The 10,796-nt window shown below is 40.7% G+C and overlaps 1 protein-coding gene across 1 annotated transcript in view; it reads left to right on the top strand.

Moving 5' to 3' along the window:
* LOC118410108 (cytidine monophosphate-N-acetylneuraminic acid hydroxylase-like) overlaps positions 1 to 10,796 on the top strand; it is a 90,897-nt gene that overhangs the window by 19,988 nt on the left and 60,113 nt on the right. The gene's annotated exons all lie outside the window — the stretch shown is intronic.

The raw sequence follows: 10,796 nt of genomic DNA, 5'->3' as shown, positions 1-10,796 counted from the left end.
TGTTTTGGAAGAAACACTGCCCTCCACTTTGAACAGCAAACACTGTAAAGCCACGGCTCAAGGCAACTTGGTAGCACCTGTGAATGGCATTTGGACGTTTGTGGTAGTTGAATCTATCCAGTAACTGGTCTGTCCCTTCTAAAGTGTCAACGGCACGGTCCACAGTGTCTATCCAGCAGCCAAGACTCTTGTATGGCCCTGACAGAGGAACAATCATAAAAATTAAAACCTGCAGTCAATAAACACTTTATACAATGTAATGTTCTGGCTCAACAAGAAACTGCAAGATTAACAACTGCATTGATTTGAATTCAAAAATGTGAGTCCTATGTTTCTGACTATACCTAGAAATTGCATAGCTGATGGCTAAACAATGATCAGGTATATATGGGGACCGTAATATGAGGAATAACACGACGTGAAGTTTCTCTTCACACGAGGATCAACACGAAACGTGCCATTGCTCGCGTTCCGCTATCTTTGCACGCTCGCCCCAGGTAAAGGCCCATTACGTGCACTTCTTCAATTTTAGCGATGTCCGCACGGCCGGGAATACATTGCTATATTTTCCCGCCCCGGGTGAAGACTAGGGTCTCAATCCGGACCCATTACGTGCGTTTTTTTCTTCAATTTATCGGTCCGCACGTAGCCGTGGCCGGGCATACATGGCTATATTTTCCCGCTGTGAGTGATGAATAGGTCCTCAATCCGGCCCCATTACGTGCGTTTTTTTTTTCAATTTAGCGGTCCGCACGTAGCCGTGGCCGGGCATACATGGCTATATTTTCCCGCCCCGGTAGACTTGGCAGTCAATCCGGCCCCATTACGTGCGCTTCTTCAATTTTAGCGGTGTCCGCACGTAGCCGTGGCCGGGCATACATGGCTATATTTTCCCGCCCCGGTAGACTTGGCAGTCAATCCGGCCCCATTACGTGCGCTTCTTCAATTTCAGCGGTGCCCGCACGTAGCCGTGGCCGGGCATACACTGCTATATTTTCCCGCCCCGGGTGAAGACTAGGGTCTCAATTCGGACCCATTACGTGCGTTTCTTCAATTTTAGCGGTGTCCTCACGTAGCCGTGACCGGGCATACATGGATTGTCCACGTAAAAAATATCCTCAACTACCAAGGCTTTGGACACATATGGCTGAACCCGAGGTCATACCACATAGACACAATCACCACTCAGTTACGACAACGTTTACAAGATATATACGTGCAAAATTGGCATTCCTCTATTCGAAACAATTCCAAACTCTCATCTCTTTCTACATTGAACAAGCATTACAAGCAAGAAAATTACATTTCAACCATAAAGAGCCTTGACGTTCGTAGGGCAATCACACAACTCAGAATTGGCTGTCACAAATTAAACATAGAAACCGGAAGATTCCAAAAAATCCCTATTGACCAGAGGGTTTGTCCATTCTGTCCAGAGCTAATCGAAGACGAATATCACTTTATGGTTGTATGTCCTAAATATTCCGATATACGCAATTCTCTATACAGAAGGCTGTCATTTTGTACACAAGGATTTATCCAAATGGACCTGAAGTGCAAATTCAGATACATAATGACATGTGACAATCCCTGCATGGCAGATATAGGAAAATATATCAAAGAAGGATTTGACATTAGAAATTCCCCAAATGATTGTAAAAGCCTTTAATGATTGTAAGAAACTTATCCCATACTACAACTCCTGTATTAGTTAGATAAGCCCTAAGTTAAGTTATAGCACTGTAGTTATGTAGATGCCATACTTTGTACCTCGTACAATTGTTGTGCAATAAAGTTATATATATTATATATATATATTTTCCCGCCCCGGTAGACTCGGCGCTAAATCCGGCCCCATTACGCGTGCGTTTCTTCAATTTCAGCGGTGCCCGCACGTAGCCGTGGCCGGGCACACACGGATACATTTTCCCGCGCTGAGTGAAGACTCGGCATCATTCCTTGCGGAGGTAAAATGGACTTGACTTGAAACTGACTCTACTCAAGCTTCTGCATACCAAATGGCAAGGCGTATTTGACCAAGCCATGGCGGAGAAGGCACGCCGGTAAATGTTAGCATTGCGTGAAACTATAAACAAAGATCACCGCCATTTTGTACTAGCATTTACTATACAGTGTTTTCGATATAAAAAAAAAACCTTTAATTGAGGCGCACATGTGTTTTAAAATGTAGACTCTAAGTATGAAATTGTAAACATGATTACGATCGTAAAGCTGTTATTTAAGTCCAATAATAAAAATGAAGTACATGTTTGTATTATTGGGCAAGCGACATTTATCGTGTAGTTGTACGGTGTACGTTGCCGGCAAATGGCGTGCTTTGGTGTGCTCACGTGATATCATGATTTTCTTCGTCAATGTTCAGTGACAAGCTTCGTTTTTGCTTACAAGGAGGAAAGACGACTCAAAGTCGGAAAGAGTAATGAAACACAATTTCTGATAAAGCATCTCATAATTGACTTTATCCCGTTAAACTCGGTAGATAAATTGTTGTTAGCGAAACTTGACACGGAAAGTCACGTTTTGTGGCTATATATGTCAGTGTTAGTTTATCCAGATATTTTCAAACTACAAATAATTTTTCCACAACATGCGAGAATGGTACCTCCCAGACACCATGGCGCCACCGCTTTGTCGCGAGCCCGAAGCGGCATGACCAAAGGCGGCCGCGGGCTGTGCGGGAAAACTTGAATGTAGCAGACTTGTTGAACTAGGAATTCTCACGGTTACGGTGCACGAAATAATACTAACAAAATATGTGGGGCTTGTATCTAATCTCATTCAGCAATGGCAGACGGCTAGATTCCTCTGACAAATTAAATCTACGCTCAGCTATTATATAGTTATTTCATTTCAAACTTCATGTAAAACCCTACCGTTTTTTAAGATGTTGGCAAATACCTTTGAGATGGATAATGAGTTTCTGTTTGTTTTCTCTCCAATACGCAGGAACAGTATATCGAAGCTCCATCAGTGGTTTGAAGTGTCGGAGCAGGAGGTTAATTACAAGTAAAGCCTCCTTGGTCGAAGGAAGAACAGTTTGCCATAGCAAGAGCTACAGCAGTTGTGTTGTTCTGAAGTGTGTGTATGTGTCTGTGTGTGTCGTTCAGTTCTATATGTGTGCGCGTGTGTGTGTCGTTCAGTTCTGTTGACGATATTTTGTTAATCCTAACACTACGTTCGTTTATCCTAACCTTCTGGTTTCAACTAAGTAAGGCGCATTTTGTATGTAGAGTAGTTTATACAATAAATTATATAAAGTAACAATATTGAATAGACTTTTTTAGTATAAAGTGTCACTGACGAAGGAAAGTGGATTCTTTCCGAAACGTCTGACCGTTTCAAAACCATATCCAGTTGCTTGAGTAACTATTTTTGGCGTATTTTATAGTATAAAGATTGTAATATCACTCCTTTACAAGAACAATAACTCCAATGCCCGAAGCTTGTGTATAATAATATTGCCAAATATTTTTTATGGCAAACGCGGGGGGTGGGGGTGGTAATTGTTGTTTTCTTTAATTTGTCACGAAACAGACAAAACCCAAAGATTGTAATACACATCTGTGTCTAGAACGTCACGTCCCTGACTCTGGTGCACACTCTATTGTTCACACCTCGCTGTGACTTGAATGTCCAAAATGTCCGACAACAAATCAGCGCTAACTATTACTGAAAACCGACAGTACAGTCTGACCGTCGGGTCGTGAAAGACACTACACTATAGACGTCTTCATTCCTTCATCATTATCACCTATCAACTTACCTTTTGTTATATGTAAGTAGGGTCGGTGTGAACTTTCGGAACAAGTCGGAGCAAGGAGGTTAAAAAACAACCTCCTTGGTCGGAGGAAGAGTTTCTCACGCCGTTTTACTTGTATGTTGATCTCTTTCAACATCTTGTTATGACGAAACATTTCTGTTCTGGTTTGCATGAAGATTGAAACTTACCTTCTATTAATCAACTGTGTTCAGAACAACGGTTTTACCAAGGAGCTTGGTTTTACTAACACAAGTTGCGTCTTGACTTACCCTACAATAAATGACATTTGAGGAACAAGAAGAAAAACGAAAAGTCTTTTCTTGCAAATTAATGGTTGATTCTTTCCGTTTTCCACCTTCGAATAAGGAGATTCAAACTGTTTTTCTTTAAAATTTGGACTTTGTTACGCCTTCATTTAATTTGGTGGTAGGAACTTTATCATAATTCCTTTCACATTGTCTTCCTTCCTAACGATAACATTGGATCCATCCCAAAATACATTTATATACGAAGTATGGAATAAACAAGATACGGTAAAATATAAAGATAAGCGCCCAAAGAAAAAAACAACCACCCAAGAAAGCTGCTTGTCAGCATAACAATAGAACACCTTTACTTGGAAACAACCGCTTGAAAGAAAAACAATGGGAAAATTGCCCTGAATAGATTGGTGTTGAGTTTGTGTTCTAGAAAAGCTCCATTTTTTTAAAAAGAATTTGTTTTCATGTCTTGTTTATTAAAAGTTATTTGTCTTGGCGCTGGCTCTTTGCGTAAATTAACATTACTTCCAGTACGTATTACATGTATTTCTGACACGTCTAAAAACTGTTCTAGGCGTTTTTTTATCAACAACACATGTACATATACTAGTACATGTACAGTACGTCACACCATACTAGTGTCGTTACTTTTGAATCATCAAAGGCAAGTGTATACCATGGTGATAATTCGTCAGCAACTACTTCCAGCCGGGCCGCTATTACAAACGTCGGAAACACGGTACGTTGATAATTTAATATATAGAAATTTACAAGTAAACTGATACATTTGAAATGAGACACATTTGAAGGCAAATGAATCATGAATGTAAAGTCCTTTCCAAATTCTCTGATCGTGTCTCCACTGACAGGAGCAAGTTGGAAATAGAACATATCGTACTTCATTCGAATCAGCCAGATATACTTTGATTTGCATGCCATGGAGAACGTTGCCGATGCAAGTACTCAATACATTATACAATGGTGTTCATCACTCGTTGGCAACACGGTACGTTGATGATTTAATAGAAATTCATAAGTAAATTGATACAAATCTGAAAATTGAGACATGTTTGAAAACAAATGGATCATGAATGTTAAGTCCTTTCCGAATTCTCCGATCGTGTCTCCCCCGACATGAACATGTTGGAGATAGAACACATCGTACGGAGTTCATTCAAATGAGATGCGTATATTCAAGACATTATAGAATTATTTCCATCACTCTGTATTATAAGCTGCTGACAGCACCAATAATGAACCAAGGATAAAGAAAATGTTTCGTGCAGGATGTGTCACTCAAATTGATCGACGCGGTGAACTTGTCTCCACCCTTTTTTTAACCTCCTTGATAAGATGTATATAAGATTATAGATAGATATGAAATGAAACATACCAAACAGACGGGGAGGTAATAATTGTATCAAACCAATCGTAAATGAATTCTGAAATGGAGTATTTTACAATGTTAAAAAAAAGGTTACTCGTCCCAGGGAGTCTAGCGGATTGAAGTGGTAGTTCGGTAGAATCCCCAAAGAATTCGCCAAGGCTCTTATGTGAAGTGACACAATGGCTAGATGGAGAGAACTACATAATACGTATCTTTTTGTTACGATCGCTTGGCCAGAGCCTATGCTAAGAAACTATTAAAATTCCATCTGAATTTCCCGACACCTTCCGCTAAGATTTTGTATTTATTATGCCTCCCACTGGCGTTCTAAAATCCTGCAAGACTAACTGCCTCTGTACGATTGACTGGAAAACTCTGTAGAAATGACTATAAACTCTAGTCTGCTTCGCTCTTGTTATTTTCTTCGACCAGTGTGCCCGAAAACGCGTGGATTCCTGATCATATAATCCGTTTTTTTTTCTAATAGGTCCAACATTCGGTCCACCGATTTTTTTAGGTCCGGTTTTGTCCGGACCGGTACAATAAGAAAAACCGGTTTTGTACCGGTACACCGAACCGATACCCACCCCTAATGCAGACAGATGTTTTTATACCCCCCACCCCCCCCACCCCCAAAATATCGCTTAGTACGGATTCCTCTTCTTTCATATTTCGATCTAAGTCATCCAAGAAAATGAAATGAATTCTAAGAGGTTGTAACCTACTTGATTGTACAAATATATTTTGATCGAATGGCAAAACTTGGTTTGCTGACGCTGCTCAATCTAATAAAAAGTAAGGACCATGCCGGAAGTTGAGCCAGGAACACTATACCGACCCATTAACACTGCGTCCCTGGGAGCGGACGGGAAAACACCTCACCTCACCTCACCTAGTCCCATCCTCATCAGGAGGGTCGGGGACTATGGTTGCCTTCCGCACAAGTGGAAAAACAACACGTACAACCGTAAATAAACTTTGAAATGGAATATTTTATAATTTAGAAAGAAAAAGATAATTCGTCCCAAGGAATCCCGTGGATTGACGTGGTATTTCCGAAAAATCCCCGAAGAATTCGTCAAAGCTCTTGATTAAAGTGACATGACAGCCAGGCGGAACAAAATGATACGTATTTTTTGTTACGATCGCTTGGCTAGATCCTATGCAGCTAAATTCCATCTGAATTTGCCGAGACTTTCCGCTATGATGTTGTATGAATAAAATTGAGTGATGCTTATTCGGGAGTTTTCTTGGCTGAGTGTAAAATGAAATCTGTAGTTTTCGTTGTCCACCACGTTACCCCAACATTGCAACCAACAGAACGTTATAATCTGTCCAGGGTCAACTACTTCTAGCCACGCCGTTATTCTAAACGTCGGAATCACGGTACGTTGATGATTTAATAGGCATTCATAAGTAAATTGATACAAATTTGAAAACTGAGACATGTTTGAAAACAAATGGATCATGAATGTTAAGCCCTTTTTTCCAAATTCTCTGATCGTGTCTCCCCCGACATGAACATGTTGGAGATAGAACGCATCATATGGAGTTTATTCAAATCAGCAGATCGACATGGTTTTGCATGATATTGAGAACATCAATACACATTCCAGATGTTTTGTCAAACGTTGACAGGGTGCACAGTTAAAACGTTGAACGCCAGAGTTAACCGGTTGCTTTCTGAGCGTTAGACAGGTAATACTTGTATCAAACCAACCGTAAACTAGAAAGGTAATATTTGCAAGCAAATACAGAATGTTACCTTCACATGGTTTAGTCTAGCATTTCTACCTGGAAGGGTAAACTGATTAAGTTGCAGAAGTAGACATAGGATAAGTCAAGACATGGATATTTTGATAATTTTTTATCTGTAACGTTATACATCTTGAATAATGAACACAACGTCCAATATTGTTCCAAACAGGGTTTCTCATCATCATCTCATCACAGCCCCATAGCTACAAGCCACAGGGGCAGTCTGTCCAAAAAGGTTTTCCATTTCTGACGGTCGTCAACAGGGTTTACTCGACGACATTTAGCGTGTCGTCTGCGGGAGCGTCAGGGCCTATGATTTTTTTCGGCTTGGGGGAGGTCCAGGGAGAAATTTCTTGGCTTGCGGAGGGAGAGCCATGGCAAACACTGGTTTCCTTCAACAATATGTATTCAAATTTAAAAAGAAAAGATAAAGCTTCGAATCACTCGGGAAATTCATAATCTCTGACTTGGTGCAGGACGCGCGCCGCGAAGTTCAGTTGGTAACATAAGAATAAGTTCAATTTTGCGCTTTCCGTCATTGTTGACGAACAAACTCGGCGCGTAAGTATAGACAAATTTGGCAAAAATCTCTAAAAAATCAGCGGATGTTTGCGGACGGTGCAGACTTAGATGATAATTCCTAACGCCCGCCGGCGGCGAGAGAGAAGCGAGAAGCGACTGGTCGAACCTGGTCGACGCCCCTCCCCCTACTGTTCTGGTCAGTCGCATCGTGCTAGCGCCGATGTTTTTGTTGTCATTTTCCCGGTCCCGATTAACTGTCAGTTGTTGCTACCATAGAAGGAAAAAAAATCGAACAATATGTGAAATTAAATTAGGTACTTTCAAAATAGTATGGTACTTTCAAAATAGTCTCCGGTAAGCCGATCGGACCTCACATGCTTGCGCTCTATACGGGGGCGGGGCCCTACATGAAATTAAACGTGACAAATAGGTTTGCTTTTGATTCTTTAATTGACTGCTTATTCTCGGCTTTCAGTCACGTGATCTGACCTTAGCAACGGTTGCTATCCGCCATCTTTGTGACCATGCGTAGCGTCCCCAACGCCGGTTCTAGCGATGGTTCTTTGTCGGCTGTGGATCGTGAACCGATGGAAAAGACAGGGAGAAGATTTCATTTTTTTTTCTGTACCTAAAGTAGTTAAGGAGTGGAACACGAGAAGCTCACTCAAGAACGCCGGAGGTTGTGGATTTCGGCGATCAGCCGCGGAGGCACGACAACAAAAAACATTCTTAAAACCGAGCGGGTATGTGGTCGTCATTTTGTTTCTGGGAATGCTGCCCCTGTATGGGATAGACACAATGTTGACTGGGTTCCCACTCTCAACCTTGGAAGGAAAGACTACATAGAAGAAGGGACAAAGGAAAAGCTACAGAGGACGGCAGAAGAGAGGGCTGAACGGGCTAAAGAGCGCACAAAGCGAGTCGCTGAACAACGGGTAGAGGCTGCAGCAAAGAAGACACCGCAAAATCCTACTGGGTACCGTTTGCAAGATATCGATTTGACCAAAGTTGAAGATGTGCCGCTAGACGTGGAAATGGCTAACTTAGCGATATCAAGTGAGGAGCCAGTGCCGGCTGAAACACAGACAACTGAGTTGCCGTATGTGTTTAGCAGCAAGCAATTACTTCCTGCTTGGTGAGGTTTGGTAAGAAAATGATGCTTGAATGTTGAGCAAAAAATAATACTGCTTGGTTAAACACTACTTTATACTAGTATCAATGAGATGATTTGGCTGCTGTGTGTGCTATGGCATGTATATGGACCTGTGATGAATAAAAGGTTTACTCAGTACAATTTTTGCAAGACTCAATATTTGTTTGAAGACAAGAAAACAGTTTATTCAATGGTAGATACTTAGGACACTAATGTTAAGCATCTATTTGTTAACTGCTGACATCAAAAAATTACAGCAAACTAGTAGAATGACAAACAGTACAAAATCAATGTCAGTATCTGGCAACTCTAATCATAATGTCTTTCAAAATAAGTTCTAGCTGGTGTAGTTACACTGTAATGCCACTGGCAGATTTGAGAATAAAATAGGTTCTAGCCAGTCAGTGTGGTTAGACAGTAATACAACTGACAAATGTATAAAGAAAATATGCTCTAGCTAGTCAGTGTAGTTACACAGTAATACAGATGAAAAATTTATATAAAAGAAATATGCTCTAGCTAGTCAGTGTAGTTACACAGTACTAGTAATACAGTTGGCAGATTTGAGAATAAATAAGTTCTAGCCAGTGTAGTTACACAGTAATACAGATGAAAAATTTATATAAAAGAAATATGCTCTAGCTAGTCAGTGTAGTTACACAGTACTAGTAATACAGTTGGCAGACTAAAAGAAATATGCTCTAGCTAGTCAGTGTAGTTACACAGTACTAGTAATACAGTTGGCAGACTTGAGAATAAATAAGTTCTAGCCAGTGTAGTTACACAGTAATACAGATGAAAAATTTATAAAGAAAACATTAGCTCTAGCTAGTCAGTGTAGTTACACAGTAATACAGATGACAAATTTATTTAAAAGAAATATGCTCTAGCTAGACAGTGTAGTTACACAGTACTAGTAATACAGTTGGCAGACTTGAGAATAAATAAGTTCTAGCCAGTGTAGTTACACAGTAATACAGATGATGAATTTATAAAGAAAATATTAGCTCTAGCTAGTCAGTGTAGTTACACAGTAATACAACTGACAAATTTATATAAAGGAAATATGCTCTGCTAGTCAGTGTAGTTACACAGCTTATGTTATACTATTCTTATAATGTTACAGTTGACAGATTTATAAAATCACAGGATAACAAGTGGCAGGGCGTATAGGAGCATCTTACACATCAAACATGTAAAACCAATGGCAACATTTGCAGTGGCAGAAGTTTTGCAAAAAAAAAGGTCCTGCTCTATGGCTGGCAGTGCAGGGTAAGCAGAGAAACCTCACCTAGTCCCAAACAAGCCCGATTGAACCTACCATATGGGCAATCAGAATTGCTACATGTGACATCATCTTGACTCATCTGTTCCCGTCAAAGACAGATTGCATTTGAGTCGGGGACCTTCACTGGCACATCACATTTTCCTTGTGTTCCAGCGGCCGAGAATCTCAGAGTGGTAGAATGCAAATCCTCCAGAATGCTTGCAGTTTGAACAGAACCATCTTTGAGTGTTCTGGGTCAGGTCTGATTCTGTCACAGACTATTAGTGGGCATTCCCATTCTGGTCCCATGCAGATACTACAAAATCACAATACCTATTTCCTCTCTGTTAGAACAAACAATTGCTGCTGAACATGATGGTAGTAGTTGTGGGCTCTCTTTAAGTTAAATACCCCAATTACCTTTTCCAGACATGAACTCTTGTTATGGACATCACTTGTCAAAGCTACCGTCAGGTACAGAAATCGGACATTTTATCTCCCCACATCCCATCCCACAGCAATCACATGATACAAGAAAGTCAGGGGTCGCATGGAGGTAAGGGTGTTCTTTACATATGAAGAGACTGCACTTCTTAACCTTGGAGTTGACATGGTTGGGCTTCATGCATGTCTCATACACTTTGATGGCAGCCTCTTCCATCTTACTT

This window comes from Branchiostoma floridae, chromosome 1 (genome assembly GCF_000003815.2).
Source record: "Branchiostoma floridae strain S238N-H82 chromosome 1, Bfl_VNyyK, whole genome shotgun sequence".
NCBI lineage: Eukaryota > Metazoa > Chordata > Leptocardii > Amphioxiformes > Branchiostomatidae > Branchiostoma > Branchiostoma floridae.
This window is presented reverse-complemented; position numbering and strand designations above follow the sequence as displayed.